The sequence below is a fragment of the Rattus norvegicus genome, chromosome 14 (assembly GCF_021556685.1).
Source record: "Rattus norvegicus strain SHRSP/BbbUtx chromosome 14, alternate assembly SHRSP_T2T, whole genome shotgun sequence".
NCBI classification, from domain to species: domain Eukaryota; kingdom Metazoa; phylum Chordata; class Mammalia; order Rodentia; family Muridae; genus Rattus; species Rattus norvegicus.
Window position 1 is genome coordinate 15,345,098 of NC_141547.1, and position 25,112 is coordinate 15,370,209.

The window sequence follows — 25,112 nt, forward strand, 5'->3', positions numbered from 1 at the left end:
TTATCCGACACCATGTCTGACTGCACCATAGAAGAAATCACAGAAGCCCCCATAGGTTTGTTTTAATTTGTTTTCCAAAAGCCTCCTTGTTTGTCCTGCAAGCATACTACTTACAGACAGGGCCTTTCTCATCCTCACTTTTAATATGTGCTGAGGATGAAACTCAAGGGACCTGTCACATTAACACTCCAGCAATGATATAACCTACAAACCTATGTCTTCTTTTCACTGTTTAAAATGAGAACTTCAGTTGTATATGGTACCACACACCTTCAATCCCAGCACTCAGGAGGCAGAGGTAGATAATCCCCATGAGTTCCTTGAGGCCAGACTGGTCTACATAGTGGGTTCTTGGACAGCTAGGGCTGCAAAGGGGAACACTGTCTCAGAAAACAAAACAAAAAAACAACAACAACAAAACACACACACACACACAATTAGAACTTCCAAGGAAAGGAAAATCCATGTAGTACATGTGGGCTATCTCTGGTTGGTGCTGGAAGCTTGACTTAGAAGACTTTTTTTTTTTAAGGTTTATTCATTTATTATATATACTGTACAGTACACTGTACAGTATATATAATAATAAGTGTAGTGTACAGTACACTGTAGCTGTCTTCAGATACACCAGAAGAGGGCATCAGATCTCATTACAGATGGTTGTGAGCCACCATGTGGTTGCTGGGAATTGAACTCAGGGCCTCTGGAAGAGCAGTCAGCGCTCTTAACCGCTGAGCCATCTCTCCAGCCCTAGAAGACACTTCTAACCTGGTATTCTCAATACCCTAGGGTCTCCATCGCAATTTAGGCTTACATATCCATAATATCGTTAAATATTCATGTATCACTTTGTCTGGAGGGAGCCCTTGAGTAGACAAAGCATGGAGCTCTGAGGGGGAAGCCTGAACTGTGATGGAGACCCCAAGTTGCTGGAGATGCCGCGAATATCAGTTTAAGAAAAGCTTTAGGCACAGAGCAGGGAGGGAGAGGAGAGGAGAGGAGAGAGAGAGAGAGGGGGGAGAGAGAGAGAGAGAGAGAGAGAGAGAGAGAGAGAGAGAGAGAGAGAGCTGCTTCACAATGCCTGGCCCCATAGGCTTGTCTCCAGAACCTGAGTGTGAGGCTCTGTGATCCCATAATTCCTGCGGTCTCTGTGATGCAAAATAGGCACTAGGTAGGCAACACCATGGTTTAATGTCAGCTTGAGATGTAGCTGGGCCTCCTGTACCACAGTTGTACCAGCCTCTAGGTGCCCAGCAGCTGAATCTGGTCTTTTACTTATATTTAAATGTTTCTTACTATTTTTTATGTGCATGAGTGTTTTGCCTGCATGTGTGTCTGTGTGCCACATGTGTGTCTGGTGTTCACAGAGGCCAGAAAAGGGTGTCAGATCTCCTGTGACTAACACTACAGACAGTTTTGGACCATCTGTGGATGCCGGGAATCAAACCTTTGCTGAGCAGCCAGGGCTTATTAATCCCTGGGCCATCTCTCCAGTCCCTGAACCTGGCTTTCTTGGACATTTCTTTACAGCAGGGTACCACTTTGGCTTTTGTTGGGATAATCTTCTTGTGCACTGTGTAAAGTTGTCTTTGTATTATTCTAATGTTGATTTTTGTACCAGAGAGCTGCACCTTGGTATTACTTTTATGAAACATCACCTGTCCCAGTGAATTCATCAGCAAGGGCGGAACATTCAGGCAGAGAAAGGAACTCTGGGAAGGAATCAGGTGCAGGGGATTCACCAGCCAGTGAGACAGGGAGGAAGGAAATGGTGCCAGGCCTGAAGGAGAGTTAACAGGCCACGTGGCAGAACTTAGATTAGGACAAACGGGTTATTAAGTTATATAGAAGTTATATAAGTTACTTGAGAATAAGCCTCAGCTGTAAGGCCTCGGCTTCATAAACAAATACGTCTCTGTGTCATTATTCAGAAGCTGGCTGGTGAGACAGTCTAGCAATAGGCTTTCATTTCTATATCCTGGAGCCTTCAGGAGGAAGGATCTTCCTTAAGGTACCTTTCCTTCGGTCTCAGTACAGATGGAAAAAGTGTCTTTTTAATGATGCTAATCTTTTCAATAATGATTGCAGTGAGAATGATGGTACAACCCTGTCTTTGTGTTCTACTTGTGTGAGGAGCTCATTATTATCACGATGGGGAGCCTCCCCCATCATGGCAGCACAGAGTCTACATCCAGATCCACAGGCAGCAGGGAGAGAGAAAGAGAGAGCCACTAAGCCTGGCTGCGGCTTTTGAAACTTCAAAGCCCACTCCCACCGACACACTTCCTCCAAGGCCACATCTGCTCCAACAAGGCCACACCTCTTAATCCTTCTCAAGCAATGCCCCTTGATGACTAAGGATTCAAATATATGAGCCTATGGGGCCATTCCTATTCAAGCCATTACAGTGGCTATAATGTTATTAGAACTTGGGAGATAGAGGTTGTTGAGTTAACGGACTGTGGGATGAAAATCACAGACACACAGTTGTTCAATTTCAACGTGCCTTATTGGCTCAATGGCTAGCCTGCCCTTCCCAGTACTCTTAGCTCAGCTCCCTAAATCTGTTCTCAACTTTAGTTGCTCAGTTACTTTAGTCCCAGCTCAACATTCCATCCTCCTGCCTAGAGAAGAAGGCTATGGTCGCTTCTCCCGAGATCTCACACGGCTTGTTTCTTTCCAAAGCATCATGAACTCTCTCTCTCTCCTATCCTGCATCCGCCAGTTTGCCTGAGGGGACCCAGAAAGCCCATCTATTCCTTCTGCCCAGCAATTAGCCCATGGCGTCTTTACTGTTAGATCAAGAACCAACTAGGGAACAGGACCTTAGCATCAGAACCACCCCTAAAGAGGTAGAAGATTAGGAATTCAAATTTATCTGCTGCCCAGCAAGTCTGAGGCCTGTCTGTGTAAAACCCTCTCTGAAAACAATACAAAATAGTAATACTCACTGTTGCTTTGTCTACACTTGCCTTATCTGCATTAACCATGCATTATAATGTCAGTGTTTAGAGACTATTTATTTCCTTATTTCATGGAAGGGAAGGAGCGTAGGTATGTGTGTGCTTTGGCGAGTATATGGATTTTTTTTTTGGAGAACACTTGCAGTATTTAGTGTTCTCCTTCCACCATGTGCACTCCCAAATATCAAACTTGGGTTGTCGGGCTTTGCAGCAAAGCCTTTACCCACTGAGCCATCTTGCCAACATCAGCTACTGGAAGCCAATCATCTTGTTTTCTAGGCAGGGTCTCTTTTATTACCCCTGCCACTGTACTGCATGCTTTAGCTTCCCTTGTTGTCACCTCCCATCTTTCTGTAGAAGTTCTGAGACTACAGATGCAAGCTGTCTCCACTCACCTGACTTCAGTAACTGTGATGGTTTGTATATGCTCGGCCCAGGGGGTCACACTATTGGAGTATGTGGTGCTGTTGGAGTAGGGGTGTCACTGTGGGTGTAGGCTTTAAGACCCTCATCCTTAGCAAGCTCAAGGCCCTGGGTTCAGTCCTCAGCTCCGAAAAAAAAAAAGACCCTCATCCTATCTGCCTGGATGCCAGTATTTTGCTAGCAGTCTTCAGATGAAGATGTAGAAGTCTCAGCTCAGCGTGCACCATGCCTGCCTAGACACTACCACGCTCCCACCTTGATGATAATGGACTCAACCTCTGAACCTGTAAGCCAGCCCTGATTAAATGTTGTCTTTTATAAGAGTTGCCTTGGTCATGGTGTCTGTTCACAGCAGTAAAACTCTAACTAAGACAGTCACTGTTGTCCAGAACTAGAACAAAATACTAAATAAGAAAATTTGGGGGCTGGAGAAATGGCTCAGTGGTTAAGAGCACTGACTGCTCTTCCAGAGGTTCTGAGTTCAATTCCCAGTGACAACATGGTGGCTCACAACCATCTGTAATGGGATCTAATGCCCTCTTCTGGTGTGTCTGAAGACAGTTACAGTGTACTCATGTATATAATAAATAAATAAATCTTTAAAAAAAATTTTGGTTTTGTTGGAAACTCCAAATAATATAATATTTGGTAAGTGCCCTCCACCAAACTAAATAGAATTATTTATTTATTTATTTATTTATTTATTTATTTATTTATGTATTGCTTTTCAAGACAGAGTTCCTCCATGTAGCCCTGGATGTCCTTAGAACTTGCTCTGGAGACCAGGCTAGCCTCAAAGTCACAGTGATCCACCTGCCTCTGTGTCCCGAATGCCGGAATTAAAGGCATTCACTACCACTACCTGACAGAATAAATTTTTTTATATGTGTGTGGTTGCTAAATCCTTAATAGAGTGGACTAAAGCCAAGAGAATAATGAAGGACAGTAAAAGAGTCAGGGTGGCTGCTTCCAGGACCAAACACCAGGGATGGAAACAATAGAAACTTCATCTGGTTTGGGGAATCTCGGAAGAAGACTTGTGCTTCAACTCCCCACTGGAAATTCTATAAGGGAAGAGTCTTAGAGATCTATAGGACACTATGAGTGGCTGTTAGAGCACCAGTAGTCCCAGGCATGCTCAGTGAGATTGCACTTGATAGACAATTCCACCCCATGCTTCTCCCATGCCCACTCTTTCCATGGAGGGGCCCCTGAGGTCTCCCCATGGCTCCCTACATCCTCCGTGCCCATTTGAGCAAGAGCATGGCCGAGAAAATGCCAGAGGATTGGGAATGCTTGGATAAATTTTGGACTAGGAGTTGAAAGTAGGGTGAGACTGTGGTGGGTGTTAGCTGGGGGTGGAACTTGGGGGCAGAATCCAAAGTGAAAGCAATGTCACAAGAGGGGACTGTCCTCCCAGGGGTACTTCACAGCCTCTGGTGTTACAATCTTACAAGGAAACCTGCAGAGCCATGAATGGGAAGAAAAGAAAATTTTTGAATTGATTAAGAACTTATAAAAGATTGAGTTTTAAGCAAGAAGTAACTGAATTTATCTTCAATCAGAGAAGGCACAGTTTTCTGTTAGTAAGTAGAAGTTAGGGCTTATGAGTGAATTTCATTCAATCGCAGAGAAATATAATTGCTTCTTAGCTCAACTGATATTTAGCACTGTGTAACCTTTTTCCTGCCTGTGTTCACACGTTTTGGTATAAATTAGTTCATCATTTCTCAGATGTCTTACCTCACGTTTCAGAATGAGCTAAATTCTCTCTCAAGCAAATTTTATCTTCAATTCAGAAGTAGGACTAACCTTTTAGAAGATGTAGTGATAACATTTTGGTTGTTGCCCCCATGTCTGTCCTCAAATCCTTTATTGTGAACACTCACGATGTTTAAATCAGCAGAGCATTTAATCCCACCACCCTGCTCCAGGAACCAACCCAGAAAGGCCAGCCTGGGCACAGCGGCCCATGACACCCCACCTGTCCTTACAACCACTCCTGGACCATGCAGACAGCCCTGTGGACCCTCTTGAGTTGTAGGAAGAAAGGGCTGCTTTAGGGAGATGAACACTGAAACACTGGAGCAGGCCTCGGATTGAAATTGATACCGTGTGGGCTGGAGAGATGGCTCAGGAGTTAAAAAACACCAGTTGCTCTTCCAAAGGACCCAGGTTCAATTCCCAGCATCCACAGGGCAGCTCACACCTGTCTGTAACTCCAGTACCAGGGCTTCTGACACCCTTACACAGACAAACACGCAGCCAAACACCAATGTACATTAAATATAAACAAACAAACAAACAGATACCATACAAGGCAATGCATGTCTGGAGATTTACCAAGTCAAAGCAAACCCCCGGCTCCCTTACTTCTGAACTATTTCGAGCTGAATTAATCAAGATTTTTTATTGTCTCACCCAGCTGGAGCTGTTGTTGATTTTTAATTATATGTACGGGGGTGGGGGGGGAGAACAACCTTCAAATGTTGTGTTTTGAGAAGGCAACTTTCTCGGCTCCTAGATCTAAACAGATGATCTCAGCCTAATAATAGCTACGTCATCCCTCTGAGCTTTGTTGTAGAGAGGTATTCACCGAGGAAGTTCAACATTGAAACAAAAGGAAAGTTCTGGGCGGGGTATGAGCTCAGCTATAGACTGCTTACCCAGCATGCCTTAAACCCTTAAACCCTAGGGTTCCATGCCCAACACCTCATAATGCAGGTATGGTAGGTAGCACACGAGTGTAATCCCAGCACTCTGGAGGGGCAGGCAGAAGGATCAGACATTGAAAATGTCTCCTTAGTTACACAAGGCGTTTGAGGCCAGCTGGGGATATACTGACCCAGGGTTCTAAGGGAAGGAAGAAAACAAGAAAGGGAGGGAGGAGTGGAGGGAGGGGTGAGAGGGAAGAATGGAGGGAGGGGCAGGGAGGGAGGAAACTTTCTAGGATGTGAGAAACCCATTCTTTTATATTTCCACTCTTTGTGTTTATCTTCCAACAGCCGTGCCACATTCTAATGGCCCCCGTGCAGTGGGTCTTCCTTTTCTCCTCTCTCTGTCCCCCTTTTCTTCCTCAGGGTTAAGAGAGGGCAGGAGGAGGAGGCAAGGGAAGAAAGGCACGCAGTCCGGCACCCGCTGTGCTCCTCGCCTCTGCTCGGCTGGGCGGAGCAGTCCTTACTAGCTCTTACATAAAACTAAGAATGTGTGCTCCTATTATTCTGGGATATTGGGTGACAATCCATTCCACAAATTCCACGGCGCCTCATGACCAGGTGACGCAAGCTCTTGCACACAGGGCAGGCCGATTGTTTGCTCTGTCAAGAATGTCTCAGCTGGCAGCCCTCGCCCAGACTCCTGCTTCCTACCACTCCTGGGCTCTTCCGGTAATCTCTCTGACCAGAGTTTAGAACCAGCCAGTGAACAGGGCACTTATCAAGGGCAAATGTTTACTTTATGATGTGGCAGTTAAAAATAACCTTCCAGAGACACTGCCTAAGCAAAGGCTATTGTCCTGGTTGGCAGTACACCTAATTCTTCCTCCTGTGGCTGTCTCTCCCACATTTCCTTGCCACGGCTGCAAACTGGTAATGTTCAAAGGAGACCATGATTTTCAGAGGGTCCTGTTTCCAGAGTCTGCTACTATTTTAGTTACTTCTTTTTTTTTTTTATTAATGTGATAAGGCATCATGACCAAGGCAACTTGTAAAAGAAACAGCTCGTAGGGACTTACAGCCTCGGAGGGTGAGCCCATGGCTTTGATGGTAGGGAGTATAGCATCAGGCAGGCAGGCATGTTGCGGGAGCAGTAGCTGAGAGCTTACATGCCTATCCATAAGGAGGAGGCAGAGGGCGCTAACTGGAAATGGCATGGACCTTTGAAACCTCAAAGCCCATTCCCAGTGACAAACCTCCTCCAATAAAGCCACGCCTCCAAATCCTTCCCAAACAGTTCCACCAGCTAGGGCCTGAGTATTCAAATGCATGAGTTCACAACACATCATGGGGTCAAGAAGAAGCTTAGACACAAGATCCAGGCTGTTCTTGGGGGTCAGGAAATGGCTGAGGAAGCTGGGAATCAGAAAAAACTGTACTGCGATACAGGGGAGGGCATGACTGGGCAGAATAATGAAAGATAGAGCTCATATCCATGTTGAAGCAGTGACGACCTTGGAGTTAACAACTGACAGAGCTCTGAATGATACTGGGCAACCTAGACAGTGCTCTGAAGGATACTGGGTAAAGAACTTGGAGCTGGAGCATGACTGTAACCCCAGCACTCAGGAAACCAAGGCAACGGCTGCTTTCGAGGTCCACTTGGGCTAAACAGCAAGTTCAAGGCCAGCCTGGGCTACGCTGTGAGACTTTATCTCAAACAAAACAAGACCCAGACAAGACAAAACAATTTGAAAACTTCCTTAAGAGAAGTATCAGAGGTGGGATGGCTCAGTTAGGAGCGACCAGGCACACTTTGCCTTTTATCTTGACACTTGGGAGGCAGAGGCAGGTAGATCTCTGTGAGTTCCAGGCCTGCCTGGTCTACAGTGTGAATTCCAGGACAGCCAAGGTTATGCCTCAAAACAAACAAACAAACAAACAAACAAACAAACAAACCGGTACTTTTCTAGAGGACCTGGGTTTGAGTCCTAGCATCATATGACAGCTCACAGCCATCTGTAACCCCAGTTCCAGGGTATCTGACACCTTCTTATGGCTCCTTAAGTACCAGACATGCACATGGTTCACAGGCAAACAAAGCACCCATAAACATAAAATTAAAAAAAAATCTTAAAAAGAAAACAATCCCATTAGAAAAAATGGGCAAAAGACATGAAGGGCTTATTATTGTAAATACATAAAAGCATATTCAACACCATTGACCATTAGGGGAATGCAGATTAAAACCACACTGGGGTGTCATTACACAGCTGCTAAAATAATTAAAATAAAAATCTTGGGCTGGGGATTTAGCTCAGTGGTAGAGCGCTTACCTAGGAAGCGCAAGGCCCTGGGTTCGGTCCCCAGCTCCAGAAAAAAAAGAACCAAAAAAAAAAAAAAATCTTATCAAATTCTGGCAAATACGGGAGAAGCCCAAAATGTGATCGTCACTCTGGAACGAGTTTGGTAGCTTCTTTGAAAATCAAACATATTCTTACTCTATGGTCCAGCAAATGCACTCCCGGAGAATTAACTCGGAGAAATGGAGATTTCTGCACACATGATGATCTGTTTATAAATACACATGACATAGCAGATACACATATGTACACACATACGTATACATACAGCTACATTCACACGCACATGTATGTACACATATGCAGGTTCTCACTATGTAGCTCAGGGTGACTTGGAACTCTCTATACAGACCAAGCTGTCCTGGAGCTTAGAGGTCCCCCTGCCTCTGTCTCCCAAGTGCTGGCATTAAGGGTGTGCCATGCCTTACATCAGTTTGTTACAGCAACAGTACAAACTGTAAACAGCCAAGATATCCCTCCACAGTTAAGTGGTCAAACACGCTGTTAAACACTCAAACCATGAAATGTTTATCACTCAGAAATTTAAGGGAATATTTGTATAACATTTTTAAAATGACAAAATTAGAAATAGAAGACATAACAGTGTTGGTCAGGAGTTAGGGATGGGGAGCAGTGGGCGTAGGTGGATTGTACAACTATAGTGTGTGAGGGAGACGCTTACTGTATGTGACAGTTTTGTGTCCTGGCTGTGCTACATGGAACTACAAATGTGCACCATACCAGCATCAAGTCCTTGGCTGTGACGTCGTTCTATAATGATGTAAGACTGAGCCATCAGGTAAAAGGCACATCAGATCTCTGGTAGTGCCACGCCCAACATCCTACATCTACAATCACATTTTTACATTCTACAGTTTTACATTTTATTCAAATTTTATTTTCTGATCCATGGTCTTATGTATCCCAGGCTGGTCTCGAACTTGGAATATAGGCAAGGATGACTCTGCATTTCTGATCTCCCCTCCTTCACCCACCAAGTGCTGGGATTGCAGGCATGTGTCACTGTTTACATGGCGCTGGAGAGAAACTCCGAGGCATCATGAATGTGATACAAATACCTTACTAACCTTACTAAAACTTAAAAAAAAATTTTTTTTCAAGTCCTACTGAGGGTCTCTGAACCTAACTGGATGCTGTGAACTTCTATGGTTTAGACTCTTCCATGGGGAATAACTAATATTTCCTGTCCACTGTGCCCAGGTTTCCATCACTGGGGACTCCTGTGCAGTCAGGGCCAGGATAAGCAGTACCCGTGCCCCTGATCCTACCAGGCTAGACTTGTGCTGGGCTGAGGCACTCAGCTCTTCCGGAAGGATGAAGACTGGGGAGTAACACGGAGCAGATACGAATTCGAAGCTCTCACCTGGGAAGCTAAACTAGAAGATGGGGAAAGAAACCAACGTCAGAGGAAATGGTTTCTGACCGAGTTCAGTCATGTCCATCTTTAGACCACAGTTTCTAGAAGCCACCATGCTTGTTAAATTCCACAGCGGGAGCCTGTGGCAGGCCACTCTCATGCCGAGGTATTTAAAAGTTAATGTAGTAAGTATGGAGAGGGGACACTCTCTTTTTTTTCCAAAACCAAGCTCTCAGGAGCCACCCATGTGCCCAGGAATGATGAATGGGCATGGACACCAGATCACTGAAGTTCTGGCTATGAAGTTATAGAAGCTGCTCTTGAAAGGGTTGGTTCTGAAACGGAACACCCTCCCACACAGGTGTATGAAGCAGGGAGTACGGTTCCATTAATTACAGGATTCCAGTCCAGAGACTCAACAAGACTCTGGCCCTCTCTCTCCACATTCCAACCATTGATGACCCTTTTGGGCATGAGAATCCCCTCTGGTGTGTCTGTGTTTTGTCCTCCTTTTGAAAAGATAACTCATATCCTTTTTCCTCTCCTTCTCAAGCAGACTTCCCTGGATTTCACCCCGCCCGGCTCTCCCTTGGCTCTCACCATGGCCCGAAAATGTCCAAGGTTCCCTATCTCTTTTATGTTTAGGTTCTGTCTCATCATCTCCATGAAGATGAGGCTCCTCCCACTTAGCCCCGGGTCCTGTGTGCCTGGGACTTGCTTCATCCATCAGTGCGGCTCCCTGGTGACCATTCTGACACTCTGATGGGTTCTGCTCCTGGGTATACCAGAAGTCTCTCTCTTCAGATAAACCCAAAAATTTGCCTATATCTCTGCTTTCCATTCCCGACCGCCCATCTCTCCCTTGCTAAGTCTCACTCCTCATCTGGCTTGCTCCTTTGTCCCACCAACTTTACAGCTATTTATCTCCAATCCCCACCACCACTAGCCCTCAAACAACCTCTTGTCCAGGTCACAGGTCCCCTGAAGTCCCACAGCCTATTGGTGTTCAAGATAAAAGCCCAGCTTCTTTGTAGAATGCTTCCCCCCTGTCTCTAGCTTCCATTATTGCCGTCTGCACCAAACACTCTTGTCTGTCTGGCACCGCCCCAGACCAGCCTCACCCTGGAAGCCAACTCCTCTGCCCTGAAGAGTCTCCTCATGGAAACTCATTCTAACTCCCTAAACTTGCCAGCACTGCTTCACCTGCCACAGTCCTGCACCATCACCACCATGACGCCTGCCCTAAAACACCCTGAAGGCAAAGGAATGGTTTTCTTTATTATAGTGGGGTTTCTCCCCCCAGTTTTTATTTTGAAGGATTTAAAAAAAATTCCAGAGCAGGAGAGATGGCTCAGTGGTTAAGAGCACTGACTGCTCTTCCAGAGGTCCTGAGTTCAAATCCCAGCAACCACATGGTGGCTCACAACCATCTGTAATGAGATCTGATGCCCTCTTCTGGTGTGTCTGAAGACAGCTACGGTGTACTTATATATAATAAATAGATAAATCTTTGAAAAAAATTCCAAACGTTTGAAAAGGAAAGGTCCAATGAAAATTTTGGACTCTTCACCATTTGAGGCTGGGAATGAAGCTAAGTGGTTAGAGCATTCCTACTGTGCACGTGGCCCTAGGTTTGATCTCTACTATGGAAAAAGAAAATAACCCATGTTACCACGCCATGCATGTTCCTTTCCCTTCCCATCTTTAAAACATAACTTATATTTCTGCTCCTTGCTTTCCAACAGGGCTATGTTCTGATAAAACCATCATAAGTTGAAACCACTAAGTCAAAATGGATTCAATACGCCTAACAGACTGAACCTCAGAGCTCAATCACAAAATCAGGAGCTCTATCTCCATCCACATTGTTGCAGTTGACAAGACTTTACTCTTTTTATGAATGAACAACCTCCCACTTGTTATAATGTAGCAAGTTTTCTTTATCCATTCATCTACTGATGAGAGTCTAGGTTAGGTCCCCACTTTAGCTATTGTGAATAGTGTTACAGTAAATGCAAATGTACAAGAATCTTTTTTTAAAGTAAACTTTGGATCTATAGTGAGCAGTAGAATTGATGAAATATATGGTAGTTTTAGTTACAGGTTTAGAAAGGCTTACCTCCATACTGTTTTTCATAATCTCTTAATATTTTATACTTTCCAAGAGAAAACAGTTTCTCAAATCACTATAGTATCACATTGAAAAAGCTTACATTAGTATTCTATCATCATAGATCATAGAGTATACTTTCAAACTTCCCAAGGATCTCAAGAATGGCCTTTAGAGCTAAAATGAAAACATAAAACTAGGGTCCAATCAAAGTTCACTTATCATATTTAGTTACCATGGCTTTTAAGATTTATTTTTAATTTAAAATAAATGCATGTATTCGTACGTATGGCTATGTGCACATGAGTTCAAGTGTCAATATAGTCCAGAAGAAGATATCAGATCCCTGGAGCTGGAATTACAGGTACTATGAGCTGCCTGAAGTGGGTGCTAGGTACCGAACTCAGGTCCTTTGCAGGAGAATTAGGCTCTCTTAAGAGCTGAACCATCTCTATAGCCCCCAATTACCATATTTATAAGACTTCTTATTCTTCTAGACTCGCCTGGCTTTTGTCATATTTTTTCTTTCCAGATAATAACTTTTCCCCCCAGACATTAACTGTTTTATAGAGTTCAGTTGTCTTGTTTGTTTCCCCCAAACTTGTATTTGATTATCATTTCCTCTTGCTTAGATTCAGATTAAACACATATGGCAAAGAACTATGTCTTAGGGTTAACATTGCTGTGATAAAATACCATGACCAAAAGCAACCGGGGGGGAAAGAGGTGTGGTGTTATTTGGCTTACACTTCCACATTGCTCATTGAAGAAAGTCTGGACAGAATTCAATCAGGGCAGGAACCTGAGGGCAGAAGTTGATGCAGAGGCCATGGAAGAATGCTGCTTACTGGCTTGCTCCTCATGACTTGCTCAGCCTTTCTTACAGAACCCAGGACCACCAGCCTAGGGATGGCACCACCCACAATGGACTGGGCCATTCCACATCAATCACTAATTAAGAAAATGTCCAATAGTTTTGCCTAAAACCAGATCTTTTTCTTTCTTTTTTTTTTTTTTTAACAACCAGATCTTATGGAGGCATTTTCTCAACGAAGGCTCCTTTCTCTCCAATGACTCTAGCTTGGATCGAGTTAATGTAAACTAGCAAGCATAAACTATGCTGGTGGTAGCATCCTGTGGTAGTTTAAATGAGAATGGCCCCTACGGGCTCAAATATTTAAATGTTTGGTTCCCAGTTGGTGGACTGTTGAGGATGGATTTGGAGATAAGGCCTTGATGAAGGAGGTGTGTCACTGGGAGTGGGCTTCTAGGTTTCAAATGCCCACACCATGCCCAATCATTCTCACTGTCTCTGTCTCTCCTTCACTGTCTCCCCCCGCCCCCATCTGCTTCCTGCTTGTGAATCATATATAAGCTTCCAGTACTATTCCAGAGCCTGCCTGTTGCTAGGCTCCCTGCCACAATGGCCACAGACTCATCCTCTAAAACTGTAAGCAAGCTCTCAATATAATGCTTTCTTTTATAAGTTGCCTTGGTCACGGTGTCTCTTCCCAGCAACAAGACAGTAACTAAGACATAAAGCATCAGGCTAATGGAAGCCTAGATGGCATTAACAGAAATGTACAAAGTAGAAAAATGTAGTTCATGGCCAGACAACACCTGCAGGATGGTGTCTACTTCTGAATTTCATTCTGAGAGAGATGGGGACTACTAGGCTCACATATCTTTTAGTAATGGTGATAAGAGAGAAGGCCCAGGAGCCAGAGTTCTTAGTTCAAAGTTAGCCTCTGTTACTTAAGAGCTGTGTACCTCTGGGTACCTTGTTTAACGTCTCTAAGCCTTATTTTATGTGGAAGTTTGATTTCTATTTTCTTTATATTATTATTGTGACATTCATATAAACACATATTCAAATGAAAATATGAACATATGTTGACTAGGTAACACCTGATATATCATGGTCTGCAGCATATCCTACTGGTGTGTGCCAACAGTCGGCACCATATCAAATTCTATACTCAATAAATGTTACGATTTCTAATGTTGCTATCATCATGATCATTTTGACCATCAACAGTTCGTGAAAATGAAGCAAGGAAGAAAAAGGAGACTCGTAGAGACACGCTTGGCTCTTCAAAGTCTTGAAACACTGCCAAGAGACAGAGAGATTAGATGGCTTCTCTGTGACCCAGGAAATAACTATAATATCTAGGAGTATAAATTATAGGAATCTAGATTTGAGCTCCATATAGGGAGAACGTAATTTAATATCAGCATTATCTATAGATCAAAGACTCACTTTGGATGTAGACATCCCAGGTGACTGGAGTATTCAATCTCACCTTGGATGTCCTTTGGGGTTTAAGAACTAGCTGGGCAACTGAATTAGATGACCCAAAGAGATCTAGTCCATGATAAACTACATCAATGAACCCAGGAAGCACGATTTGAGAAAAGATTAAAACTTAAGAGCTCAAATGAAAACATCATTGCTTCAATGTTCTCCCACTCCACTCTTTATCCTTCATCCTTCCCATGTCCCCCGTAGCCAAAAGAAGAAATGACGTCATTCCAAATGGTGCTCAGATGCATGTATAAAAAGCGCCAGAGATCTTATGGTCCTAAATTTAGTCACTGTCTAAAATCACACATAACCAAAATAGCCCTGGAAAATCTCTAGGAGGTCCCTCTTTGGCACCTGTCTTTCTGTATGCCCAGCCCGTCGGTTTCCCTCTAGTACTGGACTAGGCCCCTGGTTTAGCACAGATGAAAGCATTGAGTAGAACTTAACTAATAAAGTGTATGTGTTCTGTGTTCTCTCTCTCTCTCTCTCTCTCTCTCTCTCTCACACCTCTCTCTCTCTCTTTCTGTGTGTGTGTGTGTGTGTGTGTGTGTGTGTGTGTGTGTGTGTGAGAGAGAGAGAGAGAGAGAGAGAGAGAGAGAGAGAGAGAGAGAGAGAGAAAGTGTAAACTCTCTCAGTAGGGAAATATACTTGTTCCCTGAGAGACAAGGGTAAGTGAAATTCATGTGGTCCCTGGTTCTCACTTTAGGACCTCTGTCTCTGTCTCTGTCTCTCTCTGTCTCTGTTTCTCTCTGTCTCTGTCTCTCTGTCTCTGTCTCTGTCTCTGTCTCTCTCTCTCTCTGTGTGTGTGTGTGTGTGTGTGTGTGTGTGAGAGAGAGAGAGAGAGAGAGAGAGAGAGAGAGAGTAGGGAAATATACTTGTTCCCTGAGAGACAAGGGTAAGTGAAATTCATGTGGTCCCTGGTTCTCACTTTAGGACCTCTGTCTCTGTCTCTGTCTCTGTCTCTGTCTCTGTCTCTGTCTCTGTCTCTCTCTGTCTCTGTTTCTCTCTGTCTCTGTCTCTCTGTCTCTGTTTCTCTCTGTCTCTCTCTCTCTCTCTCACCTCTCTCTCTCTCTTTCTGTGTGTGTGTGTGTGTGTGTGTGTATGTGTGTGTGTGTGTGTGTGTGTGAGAGAGAGAGAGAGAGAGAGAGAGAGAGAGAGAGAGAGAGAGTGTAAACTCTCTCAGTAGGGAAATATACTTGTTCCCTGAGAGACAAGGGTAAGTGAAATTCATGTGGTCCCTGGTTCTCACTTTAGGACCTCTGTCTCTGTCTCTCTCTGTCTCTGTCTCTGTCTCTCTCTGTCTCTGTTTCTCTCTGTCTCTGTCTCTCTGTCTCTGTTTCTCTCTGTCTCTCTCTCACTCTCTCTCTCTCTCTCTCTCTCTCTCTCTCACACACACACACACACACACGCATCATACACACACTCATGAAGATGACTTAATTCCTGGGCCCCTGGAAACACACCCAGCTCTTACAGCAGACTCCCTTCTGGTAGAAGCCATCTCTCATTTGACAACAGTGTTTTTTTGTCCCCTGCATCCAGGAGTTCTCAGAGGCCACCAAATATCCTAGTCCATGACCCAAGCAGAACCAACCAGAGGCCTCATTCGGGATTTCTATACTTCCAGATAGACAGCACTTTTCAGTTCCATGAGAGTGGGCTGTATCTGGAGCCTTGGAGACCACGTTCCCAGCCATGGGCACAAAAAGACAACCAGTGGAGAGGAGAGAATGGACAGGAGAACAGGCCTCACCTTTCCCTAGATCCTGTGAACTTTGCTGACCGTGATCTCTTTGCTTCCCGTTGTGAATTCACTAACTGGCTTTGTGTCTGAGCGAGTTTGCGTCACTTACACTAAAAGGGACTTTTGCTCTAGCCCTCGAGGCCCTGGACCAGTGCCAACGTTCTCTAGCAAATGAGAACCCTCAGAGACAGACTTGGATGCCTGGTCTCCCTCTTGTTAGACCACAGGCTTAGAAACAGTCATTTCCAGACATGTCCCCAGAGGACTGCAGAATATGAAGGACCAGTCCCGGTCCTCTAGGTCACACAGATGATGTGATGAAAGGGAGTGGGGGTGGGGTGGGGACGAGAACATGAAAGGAAACCCTGGGCTTTAATGAAACCTTTCTGCTCTTTGCCTCCACCTTTCAAAGTCATTAGAAAAAGTTCCATTCAACCACGGCAAGCATTGGCCAAGTGCGTATCTTGTGACAGACAGGGGCTGTTACGGGGCGAACATCATAGAGAATAATAATTGGGGTCCCAGATGTCAGAGGGAAAGCCATTAAAGATTTCGGAGGTCGTAAGGTCAAAGCATCCCTGAAGTACCTCTCACTTACATATCAGAATATGGGGTGGTTTGATATTTTGTGATCATTACTGAGAGCTGGGCTCTTATTCCTTATTAGGAACTTGCTTATTAGTATAACCCCGCAATTTCTGAGAATCGAGTAGATATTTCTTCACGGTAGTGTAAACATAGTTTAAGTAACTCTCCTTTTATTTATTACTAATTTTAAAATTACACGAGTTACAGAGCTCTAGTGGAGGTCAAAGGGCAAGTTGCAGGACTTGGCTTTCTCCTTCCACCATGTGGGTATGGGGCTTTAATCAATCTGTTCGGTTTAGGGGTGAGCACCTTTACTTGCTGTACTGTGTGGCCAGCCCATGAGTTCTCAGTTTAAAATCTTTTCCTTTGCATTAATAAAATGTGAATTAAGGAAATTTAGCACAATCTTTTCTTTACCTCGTAAGGAAGAGTTCCTCGTGTCATTCCTCCATCACTGACTGTCCCTGGTGTCCCAGTGACCCAGGCTTTGATGAGAGCTCCTAGGATCTCCTTTACACAGACTATGACCTACAGTCATCTGGTAACAAGTCCTGGTTCAGGGTCCAAATCTGCAAACACCTGGTCTTTCCCTCTCTCCACTAACAGCCACTGGCTCTAGAATTAGCAGACCAGAACTCATATTTCAGAAAACTGCAAAATGTCCCAAATGCCCCCAAAGCAGTACCCCTACAAATTCCCCAGTCAGTCAACCAGGAGAGGTTCCTCAATTTCATTTGCATGAATAAGAATCCTGAGTCCTGTGGCTCAGTAGGTAGAGCTCACTTAGTATGCAGAAAGCCTTGGGTTTAGTCCTCAGCACTAAAGAGCCCTTAATGTCAGTACTGGGACAGTAGAGGCAGAAGGGTCACAAATCCAAGGTCACATTCATCTCCATAGAGAGGATGAGGCCGACCCAGGATTCATGGGACTAGAGCGGGGGGCGGGGGGGGGGAGAAGGAGGAGAGGAGAGATATCAAATCATATCTTTCTAGCAAATTCTCTATAAAGAGATAAGTAGACTGGATCCCCGAAAAGCCCCCAGGACACCTTAAATGGAGGAGCTGAGTGCTCACTTGGTCCACAGTGTGACTGTTCAAGACTTGGGGTCAACTATAATGATGACAGTGGGGACTGGGCCGCTGGGGGACATTCTGTGTTTTAAAATGCAGATGAGGTGCCTCCACTCATTCAAGGAGACCTGGAGTACACAGGAGGGACTTGTTAGTTCCCAGGCAAGGAGTGTGGGGCCCAGGATGGGCAAGCACACTGACCTCTCCTCCACTCACAGCAGACATTTTCCCCTGAGAGTTTCTTACAGTAGAGATGAACACGCAAAAGCCTTATCGCTGTCCTCGCGAGGGTCCTTTGGGCATCAGAACATTTAAGATTGTTGGGTTCAGAGACCCCTCTGAAGACAGTTTGAATGCCAGCGCAGAAGGTGCAAAAGGAGGAGGGATTACTTTAGGTGAGCACACAAGTAACTCCACCTTGGGTTCGGATGTGATCTGAAAATATGACTGAACTTGGTTAGCTCAGAGGGAGCTCCCACCCCCATCCCCCATTCCCAACTGATTTCTGAAGTTGGCACCAGCAGTGTATTGTGGAACCACTTCTATGATGCGCTGATCACAGAGGACCTCTCAGCTCGGGGGAGGGAGTGTTGACTTCTGTTTTGTTGTTTTAATTCTACTAACTTCTCCCCAAACATTGTGGGTCAAGTGCTATCACCTGAGGGTGTCCACTGAACATGTGTCTCTTTTGGTTCCTGCTGGGGAGCCCAGCATGGATATCACTTCCACACTCAGCCCTGTCTGCTCTCAGCACAGGGACTGAGGGCTTGGCCTGGGGATTTTAGAAATGTGACTTTCATAGCAGGAGGGACGGACTATTTTGATGAGAGGATGAGAGAGTAGAAAATATGCTGTTAACCTTCTATAATCGGCCAGGCTAGAGAGAAGGGGGTGAGGGAGACAAAAGATGGAGACAAGGGAGCCATTGAGTCATAGCAGGAGATGCAGCAGTAGGCTGGGACCGGAAATAGAAAGGATGATGGCGGAAGAAGCAGCTTCTTCCAAGATGGCTCAGGATGCGCGCGCATCCCCTTGGCTTTTGGTTAGTTCCCACCACTTTGCGCTGACCTGAGCTTTCCCAACCTCTCCTAACCTTTGTTTCCTCACTCAAGGCTATTCTTCATTGGGAGAAGCGGCTGCCGCAATTATTTTCTGTGTCAGGTCCCATATCAAAAGCTTGTGATTTCTACCCATCAAGAGTCTAAGAATAGTCAAGGCTAACTCATGCCCAAGACCTCAAATTAATTATTTACCAGGCTGATGACTGATATGTGCATCTTAGAAAAGAAGGCCGGCTGCTGAGCTTCTCAATGTGACTGTAAATAATTGAACTGTCAACGGAGAACCTACCTCTAGACAGGTCCCAGCTTTAGGTTGCATGGTTTTAAAGATTATTTTTATCACAGTGCGTGTGTGTGTGTGTGTGTGTGTGTGTGTGTGTGTGTGTGTGTGTGCGCGCGCGCGCACATGCGCACGCGCGTGTGTTCATGTGAAAGTTTAAGGGGATCGTCAATTTCCTTCTACTATGTGGCCCCCAGGGATCGAGCTCAGGTCCGCCAGACTTGGTGGCCAGCACCTTAACCTACAGAGCCATCTCACCAACCCCGTTAATTGGTTTTGAGATGTAAAACCCAACCCCAGTCATTTACTGATGCTGCAAAACACGTTACAGTCTCGGCTTATTGATTGCACTGGTTGTTGAGGAGCAGATTCAAGCCACTGGGATGAGTCTGGTGGGGAGGGCAGTCATCCCTGGTACTCACAAGAGTGATGTGGGAAGATTGAAAGTGTAAGGCTGGGCTGGAGAGATGGCTCAGTGGTTAAGAGCACTGACTGTTCTTCCAGACATCCTGAGTTCAATTCCCAGCAACCACATGGTGGCTCACAACTATCTGTAATGGGATCTGATTCCCTTCTTCTGGTGTGTCTGAAGAGAGCAATAGTGTACTCATATAAATGTTTGAAAAAAGCAAGCAAGCAAGCCTAAGGCCTAGGCTACCAAGTGAGTTCAAGGCCACCATAAGAAATTGGTTTTTTTTTTTTTTTTTTTTTTTTTTGGACTGGATTAGCACACTTTAATGAGAACAGTTTCCTCAGTAAGTGCATCTGTGAGCTGAAGCCATATGGCGTCAGGACTTCGCTTCCTGCTCCACAGGCTTCAGATGCACGACCAACTCCCCAGTGCTCTGAGGCATGCGCTGGACACGGTCTCTTCTGTGGGAAGTCCCCGTGGCAGCCTCAGGGGCTGTTATCAAGTGTTTAACCACTTTCAGCGTTGCACTCACAGACAGGATGTTCTTGTGGATTTGAGGGCGAGCTGTGTGCCTTCTGCAGTCCGAGCATCTTGATCGTATCTTTTTCTCAGTATGGACGCCTCCTCGTACTTCTTATTCTTTAACAATGTGCAGTTTATGAGGGTTCTGGGGGTCCCCACCATATTTTTTCATGATCTTCACATCTAGGCTGAAACACTTTATCTGGAATTCTTGATCTGGTAAATTTGTGACGAAGCCACTCTTTACCCATGAGAGATTCTGCACCTTTCTTCACAGTCTGCAGTCTGCCTGCAGGCCTCTGAAATACTGAATGCAGAACCCCAGTCATAAGTGGGGTAACTCTCTTCAGAGGTGGCAACCACTGTGTCCACTCCAAATGCCCCCAGTATATTTCTTTTAAGTAAAAAACCTAGGTGGAGGCAGAGGCAGGCAGATCTTTGAGTTCGACACCAGCGTAGTCTACAGAGAGAGTTCCTGAACAACCAAGACCACACCGAGAAACCCTCCCCCCCAAAAAAAAGTAAAAAGGGACCTGGGGCACAGCTCAGTGGTAGAGCATTTATCTAGCATACCTGAAGCCCTAGGCTTGATTCTTAGCAACCTCCAACCCCAAATGCAAACTACTGAAAAAACATACTTTCAACAAGTATATATGTGGATGTTTACAGTGGCATAATTCAAAAGGGCCCCAACTGGAAAGACTCCAAAATTTCTGTAAAGTGCAGAATAGCCACAGTAATGGAATATTTTGCTAGGGAAAGAATGAAATCAGACTGGAGAGATGATGGCTCCATGGTTAAGAGCATTGGCTATTCTCCCAGAGGTCCTGAGTTCGATTCCCAGCAACCACATGGTGGCTCACAGCCATCTGTAATGGGATCTGATGCCCTCTTCTGAGGTTGCAGCACCATGGAGTAGTTTAGCATGCAGGAGGTATTGGGTTCCTAGCATTTGCATGCTTCTGTACACACACACACACACACACACACACACACACACACACACCACACATACACACCACACACACCACACACACAGACACACACACAGACACACACACACCACACATACAGACACACACATACACACACATACATACACATACACACACATACACACACACCCATACACACACATACACACACACATACACACACATACATACACATACACACATACATACACATACACACACAACACACACAACACACACACACACACACACCACGGAAAACATAACCCAGTTATCCAATTATATTAATTTTTTTATTATATATACAGCATTCTGCCTGCACGTACACCTGTATGCCAGAAGAGGGCTGGGAATTGAACTCAGGACCTCTGGAAGGACAGACGATGTTCTTAACCTCTGAGCGGTCTCTCCAGCCCCCAGTTACAGTTATAAGAGAAGTGTGGTGAGGGGGAAAAATGGGAAAAGATGGAAAAACCTATGACTCGAGAAAGAAAATGAAAGCAAAAGAAGAGAAGTGGGGACCAGCTCATCGAAACTGATGACCCAGGTTTGATCCCCAGGACCCAGGTAAGTCAATCCAAGTCTTAAATCCTTGATTTGTCCTTTACTCTTAATATCCTTCTGGAGCCTATCAGCTAGAAATAGAGCTTTTGTGGGTGTCCACCACATCAAGTCTTTTAAATTTTAGTGTGTATGTGTGTTTAAGGACAGAGGCAGGGAGAGAGGGAGGGGGAAGAGAGAGGGAGAGAGGAAGAGAGACAGAGTGAGAAAGATGGGAAGGGGAGGTCTCATGTTGCCTAAGACAGCCTCAAGTCCTTATGTAGTAGAAGCTGGCCTTGAACTCATGATCTTCCTGCACCCATCCCCAGATCAGGTCAATTTTCTTTTAAAGGGTTTAGTCATTACTTACCTGGCTTCTTTCCCCCTCAAAGCCACCTTGTCTATAACTGTGATACTTATTATAGAGTCGTACCCTATGATGGTTTGCATATGCTTGGCCAGGGAGTGGAACTATTAGAAGGTGTGGCCTTATTGGAGGAAGTGTGTCACTGTGGGGGTGGGCTTGGAGACAGACCCTCCTCCTAGCTGCCTGAGATGCTCAGTCTGTTCCTGGCTTCCTTCAGATGAAGATGTAGAACTCTCAGCTCCTCCTGCACCATGCCTGCCTGGATGCTGCCGTGCTCCTGCCTTGATGATAATGGACTGAACCTCTGAACCTGTAAGCCAGCCCCAATTAAATGGTGTCCTTTATAAACCTTACATTGGTCATGGTGTCTGTTCACAGCAATAAGACCCTAAGACATACTCCAACCCTCATACGTTAAGATTCAAACCAGCCATCAGCTTCCCCATCTTCTACTTCTTTTAAAGATGGGAACTCAATGTGCAGCCCAGGCTGCCCTTAACCTCATGATTCTGCTGCTCCCTGCCGGAGCTGGTGGTCGTGTCCCACCTGGCCAGCTCCCCCCCCCCATTTCCTACAGGCAGCATGAACGTCATTTTCTCTCCCTCTCTGAGGTGAAATATGCAAACAAAACCTCCATGAGGGAGTCAGGAAGGGCTCGACAGTGTGGCAGTTCTTCAGAGGGTCCCAGAACACAAGGAAAACCAGGAATCAGACGCAAGGCTAATTAATCACTAGTCCTCCAGGTAGCAAACGTGACTCAGCACACTTGCTTGCCCGAGGGGGTGGTCGCAAGTATTTGATAGGACCTGATAGAGCTCTGGGTGTTTCCCCAGCATTGCAAAGGAGGTCCATTATAACCCAGCCCAGCCTCTTTCTTCCCTGTACTTCAGCAAAACATTTAACTAACCTGTTCCACCCTAGTTCCATAACGCTTTCCACTGTTGAAAAGAATTTGGGTTTGCCCAGGCATGGTGGTGCACCTCTTTAATCACAGCACTTAGGAGGCAGGGGCAGGGGTAGGGGCAGGGGCAGGGGCAGAGACAGGTAGACCTCTATGAGTTTGAGGCCAGCTTGGTCAACATAGTGCGTTCTAGGATCACCAGAGCTATATAGTAGCATCCTGTCTCAAAAGAAGAACTGAATTAATGAGGCACACCTCACTAAGAGACTGCGGCACCTTACTGTCTATTGTACTAAGTCCTCAAGGATCAGCACAGGCTCCCACTCCTATCTCAGCCTGTTAACCAGGTCAGGTAGCCACAACTTACACACCAACTACCAAAGACCACCAACCTCAAGGGTTAATCAGCCGCCTCATTCTGTCCAGCTTGCAGAGGGCACAGCTCTAACAGGGGTGCCTGTTACATCAAGGAACTTTGACCCACAGCCCACTTTTTGCTCTCATGACCCGGCAGGGAGAAGGAAGGAGGTCTGCTCTGGAAACCAGGGCCCTGTTCCTCCCTGCCTTCTGAGGTTTCCACTTCCAGATGGTCTTCTTAGGAAACACATTGGACAACATGCAGGACCAGGGTGTTGGAAGCTGCCAGGGTTATAGGGCATACGGTGAAACCATCCAACATCTCCTAGAATTCACACGTCAATTTCCCTCTGATACGTGCAAACTGTTCAACATGGTCCTTGAACTTTTCTTTTAAGCCCATCAATTCTATTACCACTGGACTGGAAGGTCTGTGATGTCCCCAAATTCCCTGGAGAAAAGGAATCTTTTTATGTAATACCTATGCCAGTTCCCTTCCATGCCATGTTTAAATTCTTTTCTAATGGGTCATCAACCCACAACCTGGCTTCTTCCTGAAACATCTTTAGAATCACCATCTCCAGCTTTGGATGCTGGTCCTGCGTCTGCTTTCCATCTCACTTTGTGCTCCTTTTAAAAAAAGATTTATTTATTTTATATAAGCACACTGTCACTCTCTTCAAACACACCAGAAGAAGGCACCAGATCCCATTACAGATGGTTGTGAGCCACCATGTGGGTGCTGGGAATTGAACTCAGGACCTCTGGAAGAGCAGTCAGCGCTCTTAACCCCTAGCTCCCACTTTCTACCCGCTCCTTTCTTAGCCTCACCAACCTCAACCAAGGAGCAGAGCTTCCCAACCTACAGATCATGTCACTTGTAAATGGACCATGTCTGAAAAGACTGACAGCACACAGGTGTTCTGCCAGATACACTGGGTGAGCGCCGCACTCAAATCTCCTCCTATTCCAGAAGAAAGTTTTCTTCTCATCAAGCACACAGCGACTTCCCTGCCCCTCAGGCCCCTAGCTTATGGGTAAGAAATGCTTACCGTGTGAGGTTTGGGTTTCAGAAGAACAGGGAGAGCCTGGTAATGCCATACACATAATTCTAGGCACATTGAGGCCTCATAGGGACCACCGAAGCAGCGAGAAACCCAAGCCATTCAGCATCTTTGTTTTATAATATGCTGTAAGTTACAGAATGCCAGATTGCCCTAGGGGCAAACGGCAGGCAAAGCTCTTGTCTTCTGGTGCCACCTTCTGTTTGTGAGAGGAATGTGTGAATGTCCCTGCATTTCAGAGCCAGGGCAGAGCTCGGGGACTCTTTAGTCCAACTTTGATTAACAGATAAATGGAAGCTCAGATTGGAACTAAGGACGCAGCCCCCCCAATTCACCCCCCCACACTACTCACACACACACATGCTCACACACACTCGCACATACTCACATACACACTCACACATTCACACACTCACACACACACTCACACCCCTAACACACACATATGCTCACACACATTCACACATACATACACATTCATACTCACACACACACTCACACTACTCACACACACACACACCACTCACACACACTTACATCACTCACGCACACATTCACACATACTCATACATACACACACACACACGCACACACACATACACACACACACACACACACACACACTTTCTCTGCAACACACACCCATCACCGGCATACATCTGTCCTTTACAATTAAGGTTACCTATGCTTGGCAGCAAAGGCCAGTGTGCACAAACGCATGCATGCTTCCTTCAGTCAGTGAAGCATATGTTTCATGTGTGACTGGGCCAGCTCACCCATGACAATAAGGGCTAGCACGGGGCATCAGCTATGGATCAGGTGCTGGGCTCGGCACTTTTACAACTCTCTGGATTCTTCAAGTCTCCCTAAGGATAAAAACTACTGTCAACCCCGTCTACTTTTAAGGAAACGGAGGTTTAGAGGGGAGAGTAACTTGACCCAAGTCACACGAGTGTATTTTTGCAGAAAGAGAATTCAAATAGGTTTTCACTAGTTTGGTCTGCCCTCCTCACTACCATTCTGTATCTCACTGACT

General features: G+C 45.5%; 1 protein-coding gene and 1 pseudogene across 2 annotated transcripts in view; both read right to left on the reverse strand.

Moving 5' to 3' along the window:
- Shroom3 (shroom family member 3) overlaps positions 1–25,112 on the reverse strand; it is a 296,424-nt gene that overhangs the window by 224,869 nt on the left and 46,443 nt on the right.
- Positions 19,728–20,266, reverse strand: LOC148001245 (large ribosomal subunit protein uL30m pseudogene; annotated as a pseudogene).